Source organism: Cryptomeria japonica, chromosome 10 (assembly GCF_030272615.1).
Source record: "Cryptomeria japonica chromosome 10, Sugi_1.0, whole genome shotgun sequence".
Lineage (NCBI taxonomy): Eukaryota > Viridiplantae > Streptophyta > Pinopsida > Cupressales > Cupressaceae > Cryptomeria > Cryptomeria japonica.
Genome location: NC_081414.1, coordinates 361,180,181 through 361,206,150, shown reverse-complemented (window position 1 = coordinate 361,206,150; position 25,970 = coordinate 361,180,181). Strand labels below are relative to the sequence as shown.

At 39.5% G+C, this 25,970-nt stretch overlaps 1 long non-coding RNA gene across 1 annotated transcript; it reads left to right on the top strand.

Moving 5' to 3' along the window:
* Positions 1 to 297: 297 nt before the first annotated feature.
* On the top strand, positions 298 to 3,042 carry LOC131042814 (uncharacterized). The gene is made up of 2 exons (XR_009105318.2): positions 298 to 537; positions 2,552 to 3,042. It is a non-coding gene; the product is annotated as an uncharacterized LOC131042814 (long non-coding RNA).
* Positions 3,043 to 25,970: the final 22,928 nt, after the last annotated feature.

Here is a 25,970-nt window from a genome sequence, read left to right as displayed (position 1 = left end):
TTTTGATGGCTTAAAAAAGACAAGTAATAATGTTTATTTTTCCCTTCATTGTCAAAGATTTTAATATAAAAATCTCCCACATTAAATAAGTATTGATAATGCAAAAGAGAAAGAATATTTCCACGTAGTATGAAGTCAAAGAAAACATTTATTTTTGCATTGGAGGGAAATATTTTTTTGAGGAAAAAAGAAAAGACCACGTATTTGAAGGAAAGGAAATAAATTATTTTTTGAGAAAAGGGTGAAGTTTTGTGCGTTGCATAAGTTGATTTAGGGATTTCTTGCATGATCTTGAGAGATCATGCATAGAAGTGGTATTTTCAGATTTTTCTTGCTCATATGAATCTATAAAGGCCACCAAAGCTTGTGTGCGCTTCAATAGGTACTTAAAAAGAAGAATGGTTTGTTGCAGCCGTATAGAAGGAAGGGGCATGTTACATTTCATGCAAGATCTGTGCATCAAAGAGCAGTTCAAGGACTTGAAAGAGCGATTAAGGATAGCTTTCAGAGAGTTATGCTAAGTTTCAGGTTGTGAAGGTAAGCTTTCAAGCACTATTTCACCTCAAAGCAAGCATCCCATGTTTTCATTCATTAAAAAACTTGTAGTCATGATTGAAGAAACGTTTAGAGAAAGGATTTGTCATAGATGCATTTAAGAAAGTAAGGGAAAGATTGGTTATCTTCATGCTTTGTGGGATTTTCTATTCAAAGCCCTAGGAATAAGAACAAACATGCACAAAAGAGGGGTGCCCTACTCCACTTATCCCCTTTTACCTTCCACAAGAGCAAAGTTATTACACACATGTATTGAAGGTTCTTGCTTTATTGAGAATAAGTATGCAAAGTTAGAATATTGAAGTTTAGTTATTAATGTTCATTTGAAGCTATCGAGCATAGATAGAGCAACCAAGTTTGAGTCTTTCCTTGCTACAAGCATTGCACAATATTGTGTAGGACAGAGTACACTGTCAAGGACCTACAGTAGCAGCATTCAATCCCAACACTTAGCAGTCTCAAGAGCCAAAGCAAAACAAATAGTGAATAGATCAAAACCTCATACATAGAGGCATGAGAGCCTTATAGAAACAAATCACCATCAAGAGAGTAGTGGCACACCAAATTAGAATAATACAGTGAGTTATAAGAAGCCATGGTCATATGGACAATCATTAATGCAAATAAGTGATATATTTTTCATTCAAACAGCAATCAATAAGAGAAGATACAGAGGTTCCATTTGCATTCAAGGCAACCAATATACAGTAATTTAGAAGATCAAAAGTAGCTCCAAGTTCACCTTAAAGCATTCTTAACACCAGTAACCTTTAACAATGTTGCACTAATAAAGTTCACAGTCTTAGTGGTGACTGTTATAACCCTTTCACAAAGAATATTATCAAATTACAATGACAATAAGGCATAGACAAAGAGCACCAAAGAAGTTTCATTATGGACAGAGGTTAGGGCATGATGCAGTCCCAAAAAAGCCACCAAGAAAACCTAATGAAATAGTCAAAACAATATTAATGCATTGGCTTGATAGAACAAGGTCAATTGAGCAGTGATTAGGATAGAAAGAGTTTAAATTAATATTTTTACAGTCACCTACACGGCACATACAGGTCAAAGTTTGTGTGAAGGTGTTTTAAATAGTGATCTTCAAGGGATCTTCATAAAAGACAGTCATAGTTGCTAATTCATGAGGAGAAGAACAAATCAAAAGCCTCAAAGCCATGTTCAAGAATAGTCTCTACATCATTTGAGTCATTAGAAAATTCTTAGAGCAGTGGTTAAAGGACATGGCAGAGACTTAGAACATCCATGTCAATCACGGAGTAGCCTGATGCTCAGAACATCCATGTCAATCACAGAGCAACCTAATGATAGATATGACTGTCCAAATCCAAAGCACTAGAGTACATAGAGCAATCAAGGATTGACTGAGGGATTCACAAACAAGTGTTAAGGGTTTCAACAGAAGATCAAGGGTATAGCAGCTTCCAGTGGTAACAAATTACAGTCTTAATCAATAACTTCAAACTCAGACAATAAAGACAGGTTTAGTGAATGAACAACTCAATAGACAAGAAGGTCTCAAAGGACAATCCCTATCACAATCACAAGAAATGATCATGAAGCGATACCCAAGTGACAATCGCCTATACAAGCCTCACAGCCTTTTCACAGACCTTAGACACAGCAGATCATAGTAAAAGTTGTAGTCATCATACACGACAGTCCTAATCACCAAGGTCACAATAAATCACAAAGAATAAGTAAAGTCAAATGCTTAATCAAACGAAGTGCATGGTAGCATGTATTCAAAGATATTACTTTGGGTAGTAAAGAAGATATTTTGTGATCCCAAATGGCTTTTTAACATGAGTTTATGATACCATATGGGTATGCATTAACATTGGGAGCAATTTAGAGCAAAAATACTTCAATTACAAAGTTTTTTAAGGGTTTGATTTGCATAAAAAGAGTTGTATTCGACCCAAGCTTTGAGATTTTTATCAATTAAGTTAACAAACCCTTTTTATGTTGTCAGTTGAAGATCAATAAAATAAAGGGTAGAGTTTCAGTTCCAGCTTGAGTTTGGGCCAATAAATTAGGAATTTTGGAGGTGATTAGAGAAGATCTAGTACAGTTAAGGCTCCCCATGGGTTGGACATAAGTTAAGATTTTTTTGGAGCAGTCAACTTTCAGTTACCAACAGTTCCACCTCTCTTTTTGCATATTTTCTTCTCAAATTCGACCGCAAACAATACAGCTCATGCGGGTTGGTGAAGATTTCAAGAAAGAGACCCCTAGTTTGAAGACAAGTTTTAAGAGGTAGAGGCAATTCATCTCCAACTCAAGCCATCAGTCAGGAATGCAACCTCTCTTCTATAAATCTTCCTTTCTTCTTCTTCCTATCTAGTTCTTTTTCTCTCTGCCTTTGCATTCAGCGGGGCATGAAGTATTGTAGCTCATTAGAAGCATTCTCAACTGTATGAAATTCCTTTATATTTCAATAAAAGCAGTAATTTTTCTTCTTAATACTTTGTGTGTTATATTGAGTGAAATATTTTGATGATTTTCTATGATTCATTCTTAGAATCGTTTGATGTTGTTTTTTTTTATTAGTATTAATGCAAGAAGATGCATAGTTAATATAGGTCATAAATTGTGTAAGTTGAGATAGCTTGTTTTCCTTCATATAAGCTCTGAGATGAGCCCCTTTTTTATGAAATACTGATGTATTGCATGCTTAGTTGGGTTGTGATGAACAAGATTTATTTTATTGAAATGCATTGTGAGTCAATGTAGTTGTTTAAGGATTCTCAAATATTTGGTGCATCACCTTTTAGGATAGGTTTCGATTCAAGAAATTCTTCCTACCCCTTTTCCCATCAAATTAAGCTTGTAGGAGGTTCATCAAAGAGAACCAACTCACTCTAGAGGTTGATTTTCATCATAGGCAACCCACAGGCTTGGAAATCATCCCATGTTTCACAAGATTGTTGAGCTTTCAGCTTAAGCATCATGGGTGCAATCTTGGTGACAACAGTTCTTTCTCCTATTATAACATTTTTGGGTGCCATTTTTTAAAGTGCATGTTTTTTCCTATTATTTATAATGATATAATCAAATTGATATCATTCTATGTAAATATTATATTTTGATCTTCGTGGAAAAATTTGGCATTTCTAAGCACCAACATTTAGCTTAGTTTGTTGTTTTTGACATCTAACACCTATAAACATATTGAGATAGCATGACAAATCATATATTGCTATGATGTTTCATGATTATATAATTTAGAGAAGGTGGGGGAATCTTTTTTTGTTGTTGTTGGATTAAGCCTCTTGATTGGTCTATTTCAAGTGACTAAAGTTGAGTTAATCATGGATATCAAAAGGCATCCTATTGCAATCAAGTTGAATAATAACTATAAGCCTTGGTGAGATGAAATACTTGTTGGAATTACTTATTTAAGTTGTCATTGATATCAAATCTAGTGATCCGGATTGGTCTGGATTGATGTGTGAGATGTTGTATATGCCGAGTTGCAGATAGGTATGAATACTACAGATTGCAGATCTTTCTTCTTGTTGTTGTTGTTGCTATTGCTCTGGAATCATGAGGACATGAGTGTATGGATTTGATAATTTTTAGTATTGGTTGTGTCATTTGGTCTTGAGCTCTGAAAATTGTTCTCTGGATGTCATGCTTCAATTGTATGTTCGGATATGCTATGATGAGAAGATTCTTGTGCTCTGGTTTCCTCTGGTTTCTTTGATTTCTGGTAACATTCATTTGGTGGTTTGGTTTTTAAGTCTTGAATTGTGTGATGCTGACTTGGATCGTGATTATTGTGCCCCATAATTTTTGGTCTTAACTATGATCCAGTTGTTCCATTTTATAAGGAAGTTAAGTAGCGGAACAACTTCCTACACTAACCTTGAGAGGAGGGTAATGCAAAAACTTTTACATATCATCATAACAGTTATAGAAACTTAATAGAAATACTCATAAATAACATTCATATGAAAACACAGTGATTTACGTGGGGAAAACCCTTTCGGGAGAAAAACCCCACACTCCAAAAGCCGCCCAATATATTATTCAACAATAAAAAACAAATTACAATATACTTGCATAGCAATCTCTTTGCAGGAGTACCACTAATCAGAGATTCAGAGGTAACTCAATAGCCATCAGACTCTTACACACAACCTCTATCTCACACACCTCATATATAGGAGATACAATAACAAGAAATCGTCAAACGGTATTACAAAACCATGGGCTGAAACCACCTAATAAAGTATAGCTGACCTTATCTCCAATCTAGATTCCCTATGACGTGTTAAAACACACATCAAAACGTGCTCCTCCCTTTTACAACTCATTTATGTGTGTGATACAAATTATATTTCCTATTTCAGGAGTACAAACTTTTGGAGGCCATAACTTGCGAACCGTGTGTCCGATTGGCAAACTGTTTGAGGCGCTAGAAAGCTCGTGAAGTGCTCTATCACCTCGCAAATGCTACACCATTTACGCCCGCTTTTAGGGTGTTTCAAGGCCTCTAAAGTCCTCAAAATTAAGTTTAAACCTTTCATTGGACCCCTCCTGTAGTGTCTTAAATTGTACTCAGTGCATTTATGACACTTGTACATGACGCCTACGACACTTATGACGACCCTGTGATATAAATTGTAACATTTTGTCATCATAGGACCTTCATCCCAAGGATCATTATTTAGCCATGTCAGCCCTTTGGGACATATTCCCGACGAACGTCAACGCGATGTGGGGATGTCTGCATGCCGCTCTAACGTCCTGAGAAACGGTTGGATTTTGAAAAGTGTCGATGACTCAGATGCACATCAACACATGTCCTTTGGCCCGTGTCGTGCCGTAACAGCTCTCTGCGCTTGTTTCGAATTAAAAACCCTTTCCAACTTAGTTGGGGGGGTTCCCACTTTGGGTTCTTGTCTCTTGATCTTGGTGCTCTCTCAAGCTCTCACAAGCTCTCTCAAAATCTCTCTTTGGCAAGCTCTTGGCTCATGCAACATCAACATCAAAATCAAGCTATCAATACCAGCATCAAACTTCCCGACCTTGTGGTGGCTTCTTACCAATTCGTTTATCAGGTGAGCTTCATCATTCTCGCGGTGCCAAATATCAAGGAGGGTTTGATTTCCAAACTTACTCTCTCTATATCACTTTCATGCAATGATTCCTTTGCATTAATAAGTGTATTTACCAATATTCCAATATTTATTTGCATGCAATAGGAATTAGATATATTTTTGCATCTATTTACCAATTTACCAATTTGTTCCACGTTATCTATTTTTCAAAATATACCAATGTGGCTGTCTGCAGCGGTGGAAACACCTCAGCGGGGGTCTGATTGAGGCAGGCCCCTATACAGCCCCAACATTTTCCCCCTTTTCTATATGCGCAAGTACATGTTTTACCCAGCACTTGGGCTCTTGGATTTATCGTTTTCTGGACGTGTAGACGCGCTGGTGTCCACGCACCACGCTAGCGTCCTAAACTCGAGAGCTTCCTGGGTTCCCTATTTGCTTTACCTTTTCTACTTCATATCTCCATTTAAGCGGTTCACAGATTATCTCACCCATATTTTGTACATCCTATATTTATTCATTCATAGTTGGTTAGCTCGTTAGCTAGTTAGTAGTTTAGTTAATTCCATCTCTATTCTGTATTTTGTCCATAAGAACCAGGCATCTTTGTCTAGCTCTATGTTTTGTCCACGTGGGAGACTAGCGCACCGCGCTGTAGTCCGTAATCCGCACTGCAGCCTTGGGCCCGCACAATTGTCTTGATTACAGAACCTTGTAGATTTCGCTAGAGGTTCGCTGAATATTACTTTCTATCCGCATGAACTTCCGCCTCCCAAGGTGAGGAATCTAGCGGATCCTTTGATGATTATTGTCCATGTAAATGGTGTGGGTATCAGACAAACTCTAATTGATACTAGATATGCACTTAATGTTTCTAGATTGGACTTGCTACCAAAGATCAAAGTAGATCTGAAATCTTTGGCAACATCCTCTCTGTACATTCAAGGTTTTGACAACTGCAGAAAAACCATTGTAGGAACCATCATACTGTCCTTGAAGGTTGGACTGGTAACCATTCCAACCCTTGTGCACGTTATGTCGGGTCCTTTATCATATAACCTTCTTCTAGATCGACCTTGGCTTCATGCCTTGGGAGCCGCCTCTTCTATGCTTAATGGAGCAGTGAAGTTTGTAGCTAATAACCAAGTTGTCACAGTTAGAGTTGACCCTGAGGCTATGCAGTTATGTCAGATTGTCGCAATGGGTCAGGCTGCTGCTACACCCTTGTTTCATAATTGGGTACCAAGCTTATCTTCTTCGGTGATAACTTCTGCTTTTGCCACCTCCCCTAAAAAGGAAGAGTGTAAGAAAGAAGAGATCCCTAAGGAAGTCGCTAAAAAGGAGAAGTCATATGAGTCTCTCATGATTGACACTCCTAAGACAGAAACACTACAGTTGTCGCCTAAGCAATGATCTCCAGTAAAGTCGTTTTCTCCATCAAAAGTCAATGCATGCTTAAGCGACGATTGGGGTTCTTTGGACTTCACTGATTCCCACGTTGGTGAATACAAAGTAGATCTTGTCCACTTGAGTTTTCCAAAGATAGCATTTACGTCAACTACAAAGGATGATTATGCATCCATAAATTCGGGTGACGCTTACCATGTGGATCATCTTTTCTATACCAAAGCACCATCAAGGAAGGAGCTCCAAGAGATCTATGGTTCTGGATATGAGTTGGTCTCTCAGCTTGGATACGATGGAAGGGGTTGTGGGCCTAATGAGAAAGGCATTTGGATCCCTTTAGAGGCCGAACCTCACCACCACAACACTGGAGTAGGGTATTGTCATATGGGACGAAAGGCGAAACCATGGTTGACAGTGAACATGATTTTGGTTGATCCCCTGCCTCTAGAGCTTGTCCATCCAGAACTCACTGATACTAGTGCATCACCTGCTGAGATTCCTTTGGACTTATTCCCTTCGGAAGAATCCTTGAAGGAATTTCTAAGTGTCTACAAGGAGCTGCCCTCTTATCACCATAAATGTTGATTCTCATATTGCTTGAATGCTCAAGCCTACTTTGGAGAATCCACTGCACAGGGGGCACCTCTTTCCCGTAATGAAGAGAAAATATATGTTTCTCATTTGGACAATAGTAGTGCGCTCCTACATGGGGAGACTGATGATGTTGTTATGAGTGATAAGGCTCCCGATAAAGTTGTAAAGATTGGGAAGTGCTTGTCCCCTGAAGAATTGAAAGAATATTCTGAGTTGTTACACCAATTCCCTGACATCTTTGCTTGGTCTTATGAAGAGATGTCTGGCATTGATGAGTCAATTGTGGTACACAAAATTGTGCTTAGTCTTGATGCTAAGTCGATGAAACAAAAGATTCCAAAGATGAATCCTAAGGTGGCCTTGTTGGTCAAGACCGAGATAGAGAAGCTCTTAAAAGTTGGCTTTATCTGGCCTATTGACTACTAGCCTTGGATCTCAAACATTGTATCGGTGAGCAAACCCGATGGGAGAATCCACATTTGCATCGACTTTCGGGATGGGAATAAGGCATCTCTCAAAGATGAATTTCCCCTCCCAAATATTGATATGATCATCGATTTGACTGCAGGGTATGCTTTGCTTTCATTTATGGACGACTTCTCAGGTTATATTCAAATCTACATTAACCTGGAAGATCAGTATAAGACCGCGTTCATGACCCCATGGGGGACCTTTTGCTATGTCATCATGTTGTTTGGGTTGAAGAATGCGGGAGAAACCTATCAACGAGCCATGACTTTGATCTTCCATGATTTCATCCATAAGATCTTATAAGATTATGTCGATGACATTTTGGTAAAATCCCTATCATGATGAATGCATATTGAAAATCTATGTTTGGTCTTTGAAAGACTTCAGTTATATAAAATGATACTAAACCCTCTTAAGCGTGTCTTCGGTGTTGACGCAGGGAAACTCTTAGGGTTTATCGTCTCTCGTGGAGGAATTGAAATAGATACAGATAAGTTTGATGCTATCGTCAACATGCCTCCATCTAGAAACATCTCTCAACTTCATAGTCTGCAAGGGAAAATCCAAGCCATCCGTCAATTTGTGGCGCAACTAGTTGATCAGACTCTCCCTTTCACACGATTGCTAAAGAAGGATGTTTACTTTAAATGGAATGAAGACTGTCAAAAGGCTTTTGATTCCATCAAGGATTACTTGGGTAACCCTCCAATCTTGATGTTGGCTATGTCTGATAGACCTTTCTTCCTATACATCTTCGCTACATCTCATGCTCTGGCAACATTGCTAGTTTAGCGTGATGATGAAGGTCGAGAGAGAGTTGTCTATTACATTATTCGTGCATTGATAGATTATGAGACCCAATATTCTGCCATAGAGAAACAGTGCTTAGCTCTCGTATTCGCGACCTATAAGCTAAGACATTACATTCTCCATGCAGAAACATGGGCCATTGCCAAAAATGACATCCTTAAGCACCTTTTTGCCAAATCTGATCTTTCAAGATGGTTGGCTAAATGGGTAATGTTGCTCTCTGAATTTGACCTAAAGTTCATCTCTTAGAAGTCAATTAAGGGAGAGGTTATCGTTGATCAGTTGGTCGACACTCCCTCAAGAAAATATTTTCCCACCCTAGACCTCTTCTCCAATGAGGACATCTTGATCATTGATCAAGACCCTGTATGGGACATGTATTTTGATGGTTCAAGATGTCAAACTGGTTCCGAAGCAAGTGTACTCTTTGTTTCTCCTAAAGAAAAATCGGTTCCCCTTTCGTTCCGCTTAGAATTTCATTGCATCAATAACATCGATGAGTACGAAACCCTGATTGCAGGACTTCGTACCGTGATTTCCATATGTGTGAAACATATCCGCATCCATGGAGATTCTGAACTCATTGTAAATCAAGTGACAGGTGTTTATCGCATGAAACAACTGAAGTTGTCTCAGTATAAGGATTTAGTTCTTACTATACTGAAACAATTTGCTACTTGCACGATCGATAACATCCCCCAGAGAGAAAATCGTCACGTAGATGCAATGGCAAGCGTGACTTCCCTTGTAGGCCCCGATTTTGGCCAGGATGAGTACCGATTTGTGGTGCAAGTCCTTCGCTCCCCAGCTATTTCAGATAGCGCATATCAAGACAATCTCATATGTGCTCCTCTCTACTCAGGAGAATGGTTTGCACATATATTCGATTATCTAAAGACCAGAAGCTTTCCCGAAGACGCTAGTAAAAGTTTGCGTGTGTGAATTCAGAAATTAGCTACCCGTTATATCATCTTATCTGACATATTATATAGGAGATCATATAATGGTCTTCTTTTATGATGTTTAACAAAAGCCGAGATCCTTGTGGCCCTTCAAGAAGCCCACTTGGGTTCTAGAGGTGGTCATTTTGGTGGTAAATCTTTGGTGCATAAACTTATTCATATGGGGTACTATTGGCAAACGATGGACCAAGACTCCTTCGCTTTTGTTAAGAAATGCCCTCAATGTCAACAACACAACAACTTGATTCGAGCCCCCGCACAGGAGCTCTGTAGTCAAGTCTCTTCATGGCCTTTTCAGGCCTGGGGACTAGAAATTATTGGTAAAATATCTCCTTCGTCGTCTAAAGGTCATATCTTCATTATTACCACCATAGATTACTTCACGAAGTGGGTTGAAGCAGTAACACTGCGTTCGACTACCACTAACATGATTTGTGGTTTTATCATGGATAACATCATTTCTTGATTCGGTATACCTGCTACCCTCATTTCTAATAACAGTACGCCATTTAAGACTAAGGAGGTCAAGCAGTTCCTCGAGAAGTTCCACATTCAGCATCGTTTTTCCACTCCTTACGATATCCACAGTCCAACGGTCAAGCGGAAGCATCTAACAAAACCATCGAGCAGATCTTACGCAAGACTGTCACTGAGCATGGTAAGGATTGGTATTCGCAACTGATTTATGCATTATGGGTCTATCACATGAGTGTTCATACAACTACAGGAACAACGCCTTATAACCTCGTGTATGGTGTTGACGCCATCATGCCTCTCGAATTGGAGATCCCCTCTTTATGTATCTCCTTAAAAGGGGTTATCGATGATGATTATTATCACTCTTTGTTTGAATCAGCTGGAGCTGTTAGATGAGCGTCGTTTGAAGGCCCTTCAACATCTCCAGGCTTATTAGAAATCTCAATCTCGTCAGTATAACCAAAGTGTGCTTCCCAAAACATTCCAAATAGGTGACCTGGTCCTCTATGAGAACCATAGAAATGTCAATGCGCCACCCGACCAACATGAAAAGTTTAGTCTGAATTGGTTAGGTCCTTACATCGTCACTTTTATGTATGGTTTTAGTGCCCATGGTTTATCTTTCATGGATGTCACTCCTCTCAAAGAGCCTATCAACGTTGTGCGCCTACGTTGATACTATGCGTAGAAAAATATGTAATATGTGTCTTGCACGTGATTGTGAGATTTTGCCAAGATCAAGAGGCAATGGAAAGTGCAAATAAGAGAGACAAAATAGATGATAGAAATAAATTGTATTCTATCAAGATGAAAATACTGATCAACTGGATCATCAATCGTTCAAAATACATACAATGTAGATGAGCCTGCTTATATAAGTCAGGTAATATGGATATGTGAGCACACAAAGATGACATGTGGCTCAATAAGAAACAAGGGTAGGTAGGAGAAACAATATAATAGTCCACATGAGGTGGATCACCCACTGGATGTGGAGTGTAACAACAAGATAAGACCACAAAAGGTGGAAATTCTCCTACACACACTATCCCAATGTGGCACAAACACCCAAGTGTCTCATACCCAAACTACTATGAAATGCATTTCCTAAGTAAACTTAAGTAAGGTGTAATAATATCCATGATGAATGATTATTTACACCAATAGTGATGTCTAGTTCCCTATGGCGATCACGTCCTGACGTGTATCCTTTGTCAACACAAACCTCCGTTATTGTGTTATAAAGTGACTATGCATAGCCATATCCACGTGTGTGTGTGTGTACATATGCTCTATTCTAAAATTTATGGATCATCATTGTATTTTACCATGCATGTATGAACATAACGACATGCAAATGAAATCATGATAGCCATCTAATCTACATCATACATCACATAAACATATAATACCAATGAAAACATCCATCCATGATGACACAAGAGAAAAGATCAAAATATTGAATCACATCATATATATATATATATATATATATATATATATATATATATATATATATCTATCTATATGTATGTATGTATGTATGTATGTATAATGTATCGTGTACATGTATCGCATCACTATAAAAACACGTGATGTTGTTGTATATGTGTAAGATACATCTATGTGCATATAAAAAATAATGCTATACATCATTTATCTACATCAAAAATATATCAGCCCACTGGTGCTGGTGGATCTCAGACTGGGGGACGTGTCCCTGAGCTAGCTGGTGTCGGTGGATCCTCATCTCTCTTCAGAGGTTGTCGAAATGAGGTGGACTGCGATCTCGCGGCTGTAGTGCTTCGCAAGCGTAGACCCCTCATCTCCCCTCGTAGCTCCGCAACAGTCTCCCGTTGCATCATCAACTCCTCCTGCAGGTCGATCTCTCGTTGACGTGTGGCGTCCAAGTCTGTCATCAGCTGGCGCACTCGGGGGTAGTCTAGGTGACCCGCAACACCCTATTGAGTGGCATCCAATTGTCGCTGAAGGTCATCAACTTGGTTTTGCAGAGCGTCACGTGCCCTCTCAGCACTCTCAGCTTGCGTCAATGCCTAGTCTCTCTCTCTCATGACAGTTTGTACCTCCTATAGGGCCTAATCCTATTGCCTCGTCATAGTGGCCAACTGTGCTACTCCCTGCACCAATTCCACTCGACCCTCCTCATATATTGTTCGTAGTCGTGCTATAGGCTCGAACAGATGTGCGTATCATCTTGCCGACTTGATGAGTTGATAAGCATCCAGTACAAGACCCCAAGGCTGTACATCTGGGATGATCACTGCGAGTGACTGATAAACAAAACTCAACCACTCTGCCATGCCCTCTGTAAACACAAAAATATTCTGCAACGGTACCTCATCATATCAAAAATTTGTATCGATGCATATGAGTATCAAAAGAAGTGAAAGTAAATAAACAGAAAATAGAATATGCATACCAAGATCACCCGCCTGCTAGTCTGGATCTTGCGGAGGAGCCCTACTGTTGGACCCCTCCACGCCAACTGTGTCGACTGGTGGTGGTACAATCGGTGTTGCTGGGACCGCCTGCCTAGTCAGTCTATCTAGACTCAGGCTCCTCGTTCATCGTCGCTAGCCTGGTCTATCATCATCCGCCTCCTCGAGCCCTCAGACTCCTCCTCTCCCAGCGCCCCTGCATCTCCTCCCATTGCGTCTAGTGGGAAGATCGGTGTCGGGGCAACTCTCTCCCATCACTCTGCGAAGTTGGCAGTGACTCTGACATCATCTATATCCAGTTGTGGATCGATGTCATCATTGTCACTACCCTTGGAGCTGTCTTGCACATCCCCGATGGTGGGACGAGGCTGGTCCTAGGGTCTCAGAGCGCTCCTAGCTGATCGTGCATAGGTAGCAGCAATGGGTAGAACTGTCTGCACTTATCCGAACTGCCTCATGCATCGATGCCATTAGTATGGCATGACCACGTAGTCCTGCCGCCCGAGTAAGAATCGATCTCTCTGCATCCGTGATAACTGTATTCAGTTTGGGACCCAGACCCCCATCTTCCGGTATGGCTGCCAAAAGATGTCGCTGACCCCAAGCTATTCGAATGTGATGCACCAGAAGGTTAGGTCTCCTATGCGCCATGCTTCGCGTCGTAGAGGATAGGCGTGTTCCCATGGCATGTCCAAGGGCATCGGCGTCAGAAATCCTACAAGCTAGGTCCAGGTGATATGCTCGAAGGCCCATACCTATAGTAGCGTGCATGCAATCAGACTGTGATACTCATGGTGGATGTATCGTGAAATCTCATAGTATAAATGAGCCAACATGTTGTATCCCCACACATATACAGTAGGGCTCTCCTCCATCTCTCTAATCAGTGGCACAAACCTTGCTGCCAGCTACAATCCTCAGCCATCTGTCAGGACCCGCAGTGCTACGGTCGCTATCATGATACGTTGGACAAGGGGGATGCCGACTTGTCCCTGACCTAATGCTCGCAAGTACACATGCCATGTGTTGTCTATTCACCGACCTAAGGCCCACTCCTATTAGGCAATGAGATATTGCTGGGACAGGATCGTCGTGGTGACTCGCTCCCCTCTGATGGGAAGCCGCAGAATCTGGTAGACATCTACAAACGTCACATTCATCTCCCCCGTGGGTAGGTGAAATGACATGGTATCAGCATCCTAGCGCTCCATCAGTGCCCACAACATGGGGGCATGGAACTGGAACTCAGGGAGCATATACATCCACCATAAGTCGACCCTACGCAATAGTCGTCGCTCGACCTGTGTGAGATCCTCTATTCCATCTCACAACATCTGCAATAGATGCCCCACAATGTGCTCCTGCATCTCAGGCAATCTCTACACATGCGAACAATAGAAAAATATTTCATCAATTTCCTTCCTCATCATTTGGTGGACGTTAGCGTGCCCAAAAGATGACATTACATCTTCTGGACGACAACATCCAGAAAGGACGATAGTGCGTCCTTTGGATGCCAACGCTCAAATGGGTCAAATGCATGTTGGCAGGACGGAAGCGCATCCTCTGGACGCTTGCACTGTGGTCCTACAAAAAATCCTCAAAACATACATAAAATGACAAAAATGTGTATGACTAGAAGTGTACCTGGTCAGGCTCCTTGCCCTGCTCAACTGCAACACGAAGCTCCTCGATCATACTTGCCCTAAGCTCCCGTCTGCGAGGCATTTTTGCTCTAGCTCTATACAATTATGAGCTCGAATGCCTGCAGTAAATAGTAAAAATTACCCTTCCATGGGCCCAGTTTTGAGTATATAGGCTAAATTTTTGTCCAAAATGGCTTCCGCCTTCTTTGGGACAATTATGCCTCGTTTTCCTTCATGTTTTCCCCACTTCGCTGGGCGCAAAACATGAGGTGGTATATACTCACCTACATCTAATTTTTCACTTTTTTCTAGACTAACGCTTATTAATCATTCTTCTTGCCTGAGTAGCTTCCTCTATTTTTCGTGCTGACACATTTGGTTGTTTTGTAGCACATTCTTTGTCTTTTCAGATGCTACATTTTCTTTGCAGAAACTTGGGGGCAACGTTCGTGATCACAAACCTGACTTCTGCGACTCGCAGCATCTCTGAAGTGCATTTATTGCCCTGACTGCAGTTATTGCACGGTGTGAGCTTGGCAAATGTCTCTTCTAAACTAGTTTAGTGGGACTAATCCTTGAGGCTGATTAGTCCACTAAAGTGGGGGCAAAATGTAGTGTCCTAAATTGTAGCCAGTGCATTTATGACACTTGTGCACGACGCCTAAGGCACTTATGATGAACCTATGATCAAAATTGCAACATTTTGTCATCATAGGACCTTCATAGCCTTGTCATCCCTTTGGGACCTATTCTCGACGGATGTCAGTGCAACGCGGGGACGTCCACGCGCTGCGCTAACATCTTGAGAAACAATTGGATGTTAAAAAGTGTTGGTGACTCATATGCGCGCCAATGCATGTCCTTTGCCTCACGTCGTGTCATAACAACTCTTCGTGTTTGTTTCGAATTAAAAACTCTTTCCAACACAATTGGGGGGATTCCCACTTTGGCTTCTTGGCTCTTGATCTTGGCGCTCTCTCAAGCTCTCTCAAAAGCTCTCTTTGGCAAGCTCTTGGCTCATGCAACATCAACATCAAAAGCAAGCTATCAATACCAACATCAATCTTCCCGACCTCGTGGTGGCTTCTTACCAATTCGTCTATCAAGTGGGCTTCATCACGCTCGTGGTGCCAAATATCGAGGGTTTGATTTCCAAACTTATTCTCTCTATATCACTTTCATGCAATGATTCCTTTGCATTAATAAGTTTATTTATCAATATTCCAAAATTTATTTGCATGCAATAGGAATTAGATTTCTTTTTGCACCTATTTACCAATTTGTTCCAAGTTATCTATTTTTCAATCTATACTGATTTGGCTGTCTATGGCGGTGGAAACACCTAAGCGGGGATCTGACTGAGGTAGGCCCCTATACAGCCCCAACATTTTTCCCCTTTTCTGTGTGCGCAGTTACAGGCTTGACCCAACACTTGGGCTCTGGGATTTACCATTTTCTAGACATGCATACGATAGCGCAACGTACTGGCATCTGCGCACCGCGTTTGCATCCTAAACTCGAGAGCTTCCCAGGTTCCCTATTTTCTCTACCCTTTCTGCTTCATATCTCCATTTAAGCGATTCACAAATTATCTCACCCATATTCTGTACATTCTATATTTATTCATTCATAGTTGGTTAACTTGTTAGATAGTTAATAGTTTAGTTAATTTCATCTTTGTTCTGTGTTTTGTCTGTAAGAACTAGGCATCTTTGTCTAGCTCTGTGTTCTGTCCACCTGGGAGACTAGCACATCGCATTGTAGTCCGCAATCCACACTGCAATCTTGGGCTTGTGCTATTGTCTCAATTACAGAACCTTGTAGAGTTCGCCAAAGGTTCGCCTCGGTTCTCTGACAAATCCAGAGCATTCCTTTTGCTCCTGGCTCAGCGTTGCGCCTGTTCAAAGAGGCAATCAGATGAATAATTTGTCCTTGGGGATTCGTCTTTCCTAAGGTGGCAAATTCCATCCATTACACCTCCAAAATGGAAACTTTAATATCTTCAAAACTAGCTATGATCTTGTGACGAAACTTTACCGAAATGCTTATCTAGCCAACCAAAAGCTTTGAGGAAAATTTCACACCATTTCATGCTGAAATGAAAACTTACTATAAATAGTAACCTCATGTAAATGCAAGGTTGAGACACCATTTTCCCAACACATTTTTTGCTCCAATAATTGCGGCATTCTAGTAGCATGTTGTTTTTCGTACCTCGAGGATGTGTTATTTTATGGATTCACCGACTTTGAAGACTTTTATTGGTATTTTTCTTCGATGATTATAGAGATGTATTCTAATCACTAAAATATTCTTTTGTAAAGCATCTCAGAGGCTGACTTGATGTATATTTCCAAAAGTGACACACACACACACACACAATAATTCTTGAAATTATGGACATGTGCATATGTGTAGAAGAATAAGATTGATTATGTTGCAAAGAAGTAAATGAGCATGAGCGAAGGATAGAAGTGGTAAGCAACGAAGGTAAAGTGTTGGTTCGGTATGAGTAGATTGGTGCAATAAGTTGGTGACGTGTTTTGCAGAGGTTCTTAATCGGATCTGTTGCAAGCAATTAGTATATTGTCAAAGCTTTAACTGGAACTGATTTCATGCATGTGTAGATGCAATTTTCACAGTTCACTTCTTTTAGCATTGAGCCTTTTCGGTAGTAAGCCGATTGTATCTGAGCAATAAGCTCTCCAGGCAGTGAGCCTATTTTTGTAACCTCATATAGCTAGTTATATTATCTTGAGAGTTAACCCTCTCTATGGTTTTTCCCTTATTGGGTTTTCCACGTATAAAAATCTTTGGTGTCTCTTGTGTGGCTATGTTATGCAACTCATTTCTATGTTTCATTTCAAGGATAATTAAGATTTAGTAAAGATCAGCATATTATCTATTTCAGTTTTTAGAAGTTGAATTTAAATGAAATATTGATTCACCCCCCCTCTCAGTGTTTCGGTCTATTCAACAATACTAACACATTGTAGGTTGCTTAATCAATTTCTCTATCTCTTTGGACTAGTTCCTAAACCATCGTCATATCAGAAGGGAGTTGTCTGGGACATAAAGATTGAGAATATCTTAGGAGAAATTGGTTGTACTTATGATATTGACACACAAAAGGCCATTGATGGCATTGAGTCCCCCATGACCTTATGACCAAGATTTGGGATATGTATGGAGAATCAAATGAACCTTCATTCTCAAACAATCCTATTATAGATTGTCTTGTTTCACTTGATGAGTTTTGACCATTTGATGATAATAAAAAAATGGAGTTATTGTTGAATGGGAACATTATGGTTGTCTTGATAATAGAGAGAGACTTCTTCTCATACTGTAAAGACTTTCATCGAGACTTCAGTTTTAATGGATCCTAATCTAAATTTAGAGGGTTCATCTTCTTCATCTATGCGTCATCATCTTGAGGTAGAGGAATTTAGTAATCCAACATTGGCATAATCATCTGGTACTCTCACTTCTACATATTGTGAGGACAAATCATCATTTGGGGACGATAGGTGTAGCCAAATGACTTGCACTAAGATATCATCTCCTTCATCTATTGTTTCTTATTATAACACGTGTTGCTACAATTTTCACTTCATGTGCTTCAATATAACATGACTCACATTGTCTTCCAAACATGGCTACTTGGGATGATAACTTGACAAACATTGTAGGTTTGGTCATAGAGTCATACATTTCCTATTTGGGAGAAAACATTGAATGTGTTCATCTTCTCTTTGATGGAGATGATTCCTCTTCAGTTGTTGTGAAGAAAATACTCTAACCTTCTTGTTCATTATCTACATGATCATTCCTCACAATTTGACATGAGTGTGGATACTTTTTAGCATCATTTGGAGGAAGTCTTTTTATCTTTAGAGGAGATAGACCTTTATCTTTAGATTATTTTGTACATTAGTTTCTAGGAAATTTTGGGTTGTCATCTTCATCAGTGTGGCCTAGAAAGCCTAATTTGGTATTTTGGTAACTTTTGACATTTAACATGGAAACACTTGAGAATGATTCAAAGACATCACACTTCATCCTTCTTCCCTTATCTTCCTTCCAAGAATGGGAAGACATCCTATGTGGTATCTTGATTTTTTTTCTTCCTAAGGGGGATGAATGTTATGAAGGAACACAAACGGACCACTAAGAGGGGGGGTAAATCAATGGTAATCAAAAACTTGAAGTTTTTTAAATTATCTAATCTTTAATAACATAAATAAGGAAATTGTGAACAAAGATATTAACCATAATTGCACACACACACATAGAGAAAACTCATATCACAAGATCTATGAGTAAAACCCACCGTGGGGAAAAACCTCAATGAGAAATGCTGCTAGAGACTACTGCTCTAATCCATCCTCACAATGAAAAGTTTGATTACAATATTTATGGGCACCAACCCAAAGGAGCACTAACCCCTGATTTGAGCACCCACTCAAATGATTACAAAAGGAAAAATTATAGCTACAAGTTGAGTACCTTGTTACAAATGAGGTTTTGCAACTCACTGTGTTATCTACACTTGAGAATGATTCTACTCTATTATGCTCACAAGCTTCGCCCTTTGCTCTTTGATCTCTACTAACAACCCCTACCCTCTGCCTTTTATTTGCACCAGCTCTTATAATCTCAGTTCAGTTCACTTTATCTGCCCCATTCGGTGCGGATAACCTTATGGATTCTCTGCACCTTGATCTTCTTTTCATCGACTTTGTCTTCTTCACTCACTACTCTTAGGTCTCTAATCTCTGTTCTATTCAAAATTTTGTTATATTCTCTTTCTGTTCTAATGTCTTTGTCCTCTGTTCTCTTCTTAATTTTTCCCAATGTGGATTGCCACTATGTTTTTCACACACTTTTTTATCTTCTGCACTTTTTCATTTACTTTTCTGCACACTCTCTCTATTCATCATTCACACACACCTCACTCCTTCACTCAACTCATGTCATTGCCTCCTTAATACACTCAAAATTCATATGTATAGCTCATAGAATTTTTCCTCCAAAAGGATATTCAAAAGTAGTCTTCTTGAGCATCCAAGAAATCTACCATATAGCTTACTTGGCTGCCATCATTAATTGCGTCTTCTTTTGTTTTCAGGTCAATCTCTGAGATCAAATTACTATACTTAGTAAACTTCACCTATCATGTGTCTTGATGTCATGTCGGCTAGAGAATTTTTGATATTCTTATGGTTGTGATATTTTATTGACTAAAGATCTTTTGAACATATTGAGCCTCTCAACATACTACAACTTATCTTCATTAATTGTAGCTATCTCTCATCTCTACCTATGATTGGTTCAATTGGATTGCAAACTACCACATTCAGAATATTCATGAAACCTATCTCTGCAAGAAAGATTTCTCCTTTCATCCAGATGGACATTGATTCATCCTATATTCTCCATGTCCTTAGAATATCCTTCTATGTCATCAGGTCAACCTTGGTCAGTCGTCCGCGTGGACTACACATGTATCAACATTGACAGGTGAGGAGAAAAACATCTTGTTTGGTCAATATTTGCAGTTAGAGACATTTCGCCAAGACTTTGCGTCCGTTACAACGAAGAAAAAACATGTCGCTATAGTCTTAAAGGGCTTGCAAGAAGCACTTTGAGTTATGTTGAAAGGCTAAGTCACATAAAAAAAATAAACTTTGTTGGCAAGACTCCTCAAGGTCACAATGAAAAGATCATGTCGCTATAGTTTCAAAGGGTCAACAAGAAGCAAAAGTTGTTTTGTCAGAACACTAAGTCATACCAAAAAAGAAGCTATGTTAGCAAGACACTTTATCCATCACAGTGAAAAAAGGTTCATGTCGGGGTAGCATCAAAAGCTGACAAGAAGCAAAATGAGTTCTCGAAAGGCAAATTCTCATTGAAACACTTTGTCAATGAGACACATCCAGTGCCACCCTAAAAGAGGAATATCGACATGTCACGGGGGTTCTACCTAGATTGAATTGCAAGATCACACTGAACATAAACCCATATCGACAGGACCCGACTGATGTCACATCAAACTTGAGGGATATCAATATGACACAAAGGACCTGCAAAGCCTTAATGGAGTCTCGTTGATAGGCAAAGTTATACCAAAAGACATCATATCAACAAGACAGTTGATTGTTATATCAAAATAGGGATATCAATATAACCTTGAGGATTTGCTCAGCCTGAAAGGGGTCTCACCAAAGGGCAAAGTCACACTGAACAACAAGGGTGTCACAGAGACATGAGGATCTCTCATCGAAATACTTCATCACTATGGGTTTTTAGTAAATTTGACAAGACTCGAATGAACTCCAAAACAGTCGAGACATCTTGTCAAAGTGACATCTCTAAGTGACAAACTTAGGTGCACAAGGAGTGGCAATAGATGCACTGTGAAGTTGACATGAAATAACTCCCAACATTGATGCCAAATCAGAACCAACTCGAACCCACACATCTGCAACTCGTCTCTTCTGTAACCTTAACCAGATTAATGTGCCATATGTTAAACATGTTGACATCAATGGCAAAAAATGCCAACATGTTATACAATGAGATTGGATCATTTTCAACATTTAATTTTGGGCATCTACCATGCCATTGTAAGAGACTACTTTGAGGGGGGTTTAATGGTTTCTCATCTTCTCTCTTATGGAGGAAATTTTTACTTGCATGAAGTTTTTTTCCATCTCATAGTTCTTTGAGAGAATTTTTGATGCAGTCATAATTGGTAAAACCTCAAAAGAGAACTGATCAGCTTATGTAGCAAGAGTAACACAACGAAAGCAACAAGAAAACATAGCAAGATTATAGAAACAAATCATATTATTTTCTTAGAACTTCTGGCAACCACTGGTTATCATCATACAACCATCATAGAATATCTAGTAGTCAACCGGTTACATGCAGGCTACAAGCCAAATACAATCCATCTGAAACTCTCAGAATCAATCGAATCACTAATCACGAATCTAAATATTTCTTCTGATTTCTATTTCTTGTGTCCTACAAATGATTACATAATACCTTATATATACCCTCCGGATCATATCTAGGTCGGCCACAAAAGATTACATTTACCAATGTAGGAAAATGAAACATGTAACTAGGTCGACCCTAAAAATGGAAGAGATTCCTCTGAAAATAACAACCAAGAAGTGTGGATCAGCTGGAAGGTCAGCCACATGCCAAAGAACATCGAACAAGACCCCAAATAGATCCATACGCCAAGAAACTGCTCTGAAAAAGAAGGAAGACCAACCGGTAAGCACAAGAACTGTCCCAAAACCCAGAAACAGTCAAACTGAGAGTGACAACAAGTCGGAAAAGAATCCAAAAGGACTGAAAATCAGGAATTAAGCACATGAACCAGCCTGGAGACCAAAAATAAGATCTGCAATGAAAATCAAGCAACGACCGGAACCAACCGATAGGAACACAAAAAACTGCACACTGAACTGAATAAGAACTAAACTGAAAGGAAATATTTTTGGTCGATGCAAGATTGCTCATAGACCGTGGATTCTCCTGCATCAAACAACCCAGGTAGAAAGAGATGTCCCATGAGAGGCAACTCATGAACATCGAAAAGGATTCAAGATAAAGACCCCATGCTCATTTTTTATCCAAACATCTTCCTTATCTGCAAACCTCTTCTTTAGCTCCTCCGAGATCTCAATCGGATTCTCTAACCCCTGACTCCCTTTATTTCTCTTCCTTTACTTCAGATCTACACATTGTCTCTGCTTACTACTATCTTTCTTCTGCAACTTTGATTTGTTTTTGCCACAAGACTTCATCCGGTTTGCCGCCATAAGCTTTCTATCATCCAGTTCTATCTGTCCATCAGGATTATCTATCAGATCCTTCTGTAGACTCATGCCATGTTCCGGTATAACCTCTGCAACTGGTTTCTCAGTACTGCAACTTGTATCAAGATTCAAGTTCTTCACCTCCTTCTCTTTCTCCTTTAAAGAAGTCAATTTGAACTTCTACCCATCCTTCTCAATAGTGATTAGGTTTCTTCTACAGTCATAAATAGCTCCTCTATCAAACTGGCAAGGTCTTCTCAACAAGACATGACAAGCACTCATAGATACAACATCACACAAGACCTCATCCCTAAAAGGCCCACTATTAAAATTCACCAAACACTATTCCTTTACTTCTAACTTTTGATCATCTTGTAACCAACTTACCTTGTAAGGACAAGGATGCTCAAGCCTCTTCAATCCAAGCTTCACTACCATCTCCTCAAATACCAAATTATCAGTACTTCCACTATCCACAATAACCTTGCAACACTTACCACCTGATTTGCACATAGTCTGAAAAAGACTCTTTCTCTGAGTAGATCTGGTATCTTCACTTCTCTACTCCATCATGACTCTTCTAAACATAATGGATTCTCCTTTCTTCGGTGCACAGTCAATTCCAGTAGCTTCACCTTCCAGTTCCTCATTTGTCACAACTTCTTGCCATTCCCTGGTTACATTCATGGAATCTATGTCCAGTTTCACCACACTTGAAACATTTGCCAGGAAATTCTTTGTTGGTACTGCCACTTCCTTTGCTCTGTGTTTTTTGTTTTGGTTCTTTACTCCACTTAGGTTTTGATTCTTCTTCCACATTGTGCTTCTCTGTACTCCTCTACCCCTTGAATCTCTCCTTCCCTCTAGGGTTATTCAGTTGTCTTCTTCTCATCTTCTCCTCAGCCTTCAAAGAATACTAGTAAGCTTCTTCAATTATGGAAAGCCTCAACATACTCATCTCATCCTAAATGTTAAATGCAAGTCCATTTATGTACCTCACCACCTTTTCTCTATCCATCTCTCTATCTCCATATCTAGTCATGACCTTGTAGAATTCCTTAGTATACTCTTTCGCCTTGTAAATCTATTTCATGTTCTGCAACTTCTTGAACAATTCCAACTCATAGTCTCCTGGTATGAACTTGGCCTTTAATCTTGAAACCATGTGTCTCCACCAAATGATCTTCATTTCACCACTCTCCACTCTATCTTTCTGCAATTCTTTCCACCATAAGGCATCATGCCCTTTCAACTTAGTGTGTGCCAACCGGACTCTCTGCGAGTCCTTGACATCCTCATACTCAAAGTAATCCTCCAACTCTCCGATCCAATCAATGAGATCCTTCGGGTTCAATGTTTTGAAAAAGTTTGAAACTTCCACTTTATGAACTTTACTCGCTTGTGCCATTGCTCTCAGGAATCTTTCCTCTCTTCCGTCTTCCGGTCCTTTAGCCTCTTCCGCTTCAAGCTCTTCACCGACTTCTTCATACTCATCCTCGGACTCCAAGTTCCTCCGCAAACCAGCCAATGTGTTTTGGATCTTGTTCCTCACCTCATTCTTAAAATCCTCCATCATCTGCTCTACCCTTTGGGGGTTCATCCTTCTAGGCGGCATCTCCTCTTCTGCTCCGGTGAAATACTTGAACTCGACAATTTGACTACCATTTTCAACTGCCTCTCACTCAGTGATCTATTGAACACAAGTGCAACCTACCTCCAATTGGCGATCTATCCACCCAAAGGAATGCTTCAAGGTTCACAAACAACTCTTACACCAATTGGTTCATAACCAGCTCTGATACCAATTGATGCAGCCGTAACCGGTAAACCCTCAAAAGAGACCTGACCGACTTATGCAGCAAGAGTAGCACACAAAAGCAACAAGAAAACATAGTAAGATTGAATAAACAGATCATATTTTTGTCTTAGAACCTCCGACAACCAACCGGTTATCATCATACAACCATCATAGAACATCTGGTAGTCAACTAGTTACATGCAGGCTACAAGCCAGATACAATCCATCTGGAACTCTTAGAATCAACTAGATCACTAATCACGAATCTAAATCTTTCTTCTGATTTCTACTTCTTTTGTCCTATAAATGATTACATAATACCCTATATATACCCTTTGGAATATATCCGGGTCAGCCACAAAAGATTACATTTACCAATGCAGTAAAATGAAACGTGTAACTAGGTCGGCCCAAAAAATGGAAGAGATTCCTCTGAAAAATAACAACCAAGAAGTGTGGATCAACAGGAAGGTCGGCTACACGCTAAAGAACATCGGACAAGACCCCAAATAGGTCCACATGCCAAGAAACCGCTCCAGAAAAGAAGGAAAACCAACCGGTAAGCACAAGAACTATCTTGGAACCCAAAAATAGTCAAACTGGGAGCGACAACAAGCCGAAAAAGAATCCACAAGGACTGAAAATATGGAATTAAGCACATGAACCAGCCTGGAGACCAAAAATAGGATCTGCAATGAAAAGCAAGCAACGACCGGCACCTACCGGTAGGAACACAAAAAACTGCACACTGAATTGAACAAGAACTAAACTAAAAAGAAATATTTTTGGTCGATGCAAGATTGCTCATAGACTGGGGATGGTCTTGCATCAATTTTACTTTCATCTTCCTATGATTAATCTGATGTATTCCCAACTCATGCTTACGTATAGAAGCTAAAAAATACATGTCCCTCATACCAATGATTAAAGATGAAGCAATCAAGTTTTCCACCTTTTATTTGGAGAGTACTATAGATGAGTGATGTTACCATGATATAATCAATGAAGGTCACAAATACATCACCTAATATGATTAGTTTTTTAAACTTTTGATTGTAAGGATCCTAAAGTTTATCCATAGATTTGACATAGCTCAAATAGTGTGGTTTTGTGAAGAATTATGTAATGAGTTTCATAAGTTGTTGGCGATGGTGCTTGACATCACAAAGGGAAGATTGACTATTCTCTTAATAAAAAGGTTAATTGAATCTCCCAAGGGGTTGCTCAAGGATTTTGAGCCACATACCTTGTAATAGACCATCAAGAAATCTTTAGAAGTAAACATATATATGCTAAAGAATAGGTTCCAAACCAAAACCTCCATTCCAAATAATCCATTTTTTAAAAAAATGTAACTTGTATACCAACATATTTCTATCAAGAACATAAATTGAGGTGATGAATGAATTAAGAAGGAATAAGTTGTGATTTAGCTACAAAGAGCTATGGTCACTTAGACATGGATCTCTTGTGAAAGGACAAATACATTAAATTGAGGTAACGTTTGATGATGAATCAAGATATGAGGAACCTAGGCCACAAAGTGAAGAAGAACCCAAATAAGAGATTAGAGAATGAGATCAAACAAAGGAATAACGTGTCATCTCAAGAGGAATTCTTTCCATGCTCTCTATTATTATGAGTGTTATGTCCTCGACCCTAATATAGTGTGTATTATATTATGAGTAGTCAGCTTGTGGCTAACTTAACTCTTAAATAAGTTACATACTTATCATTATAATCACATATATGTATTTTGGTCCTCTTAGGAGTGATATTTGACCATTTAAGTCATCCTAGGTGGTATCCAAGCCATAATATGGTATATATATGAGGTATAGGTTAGTTATTATCATCATGTTG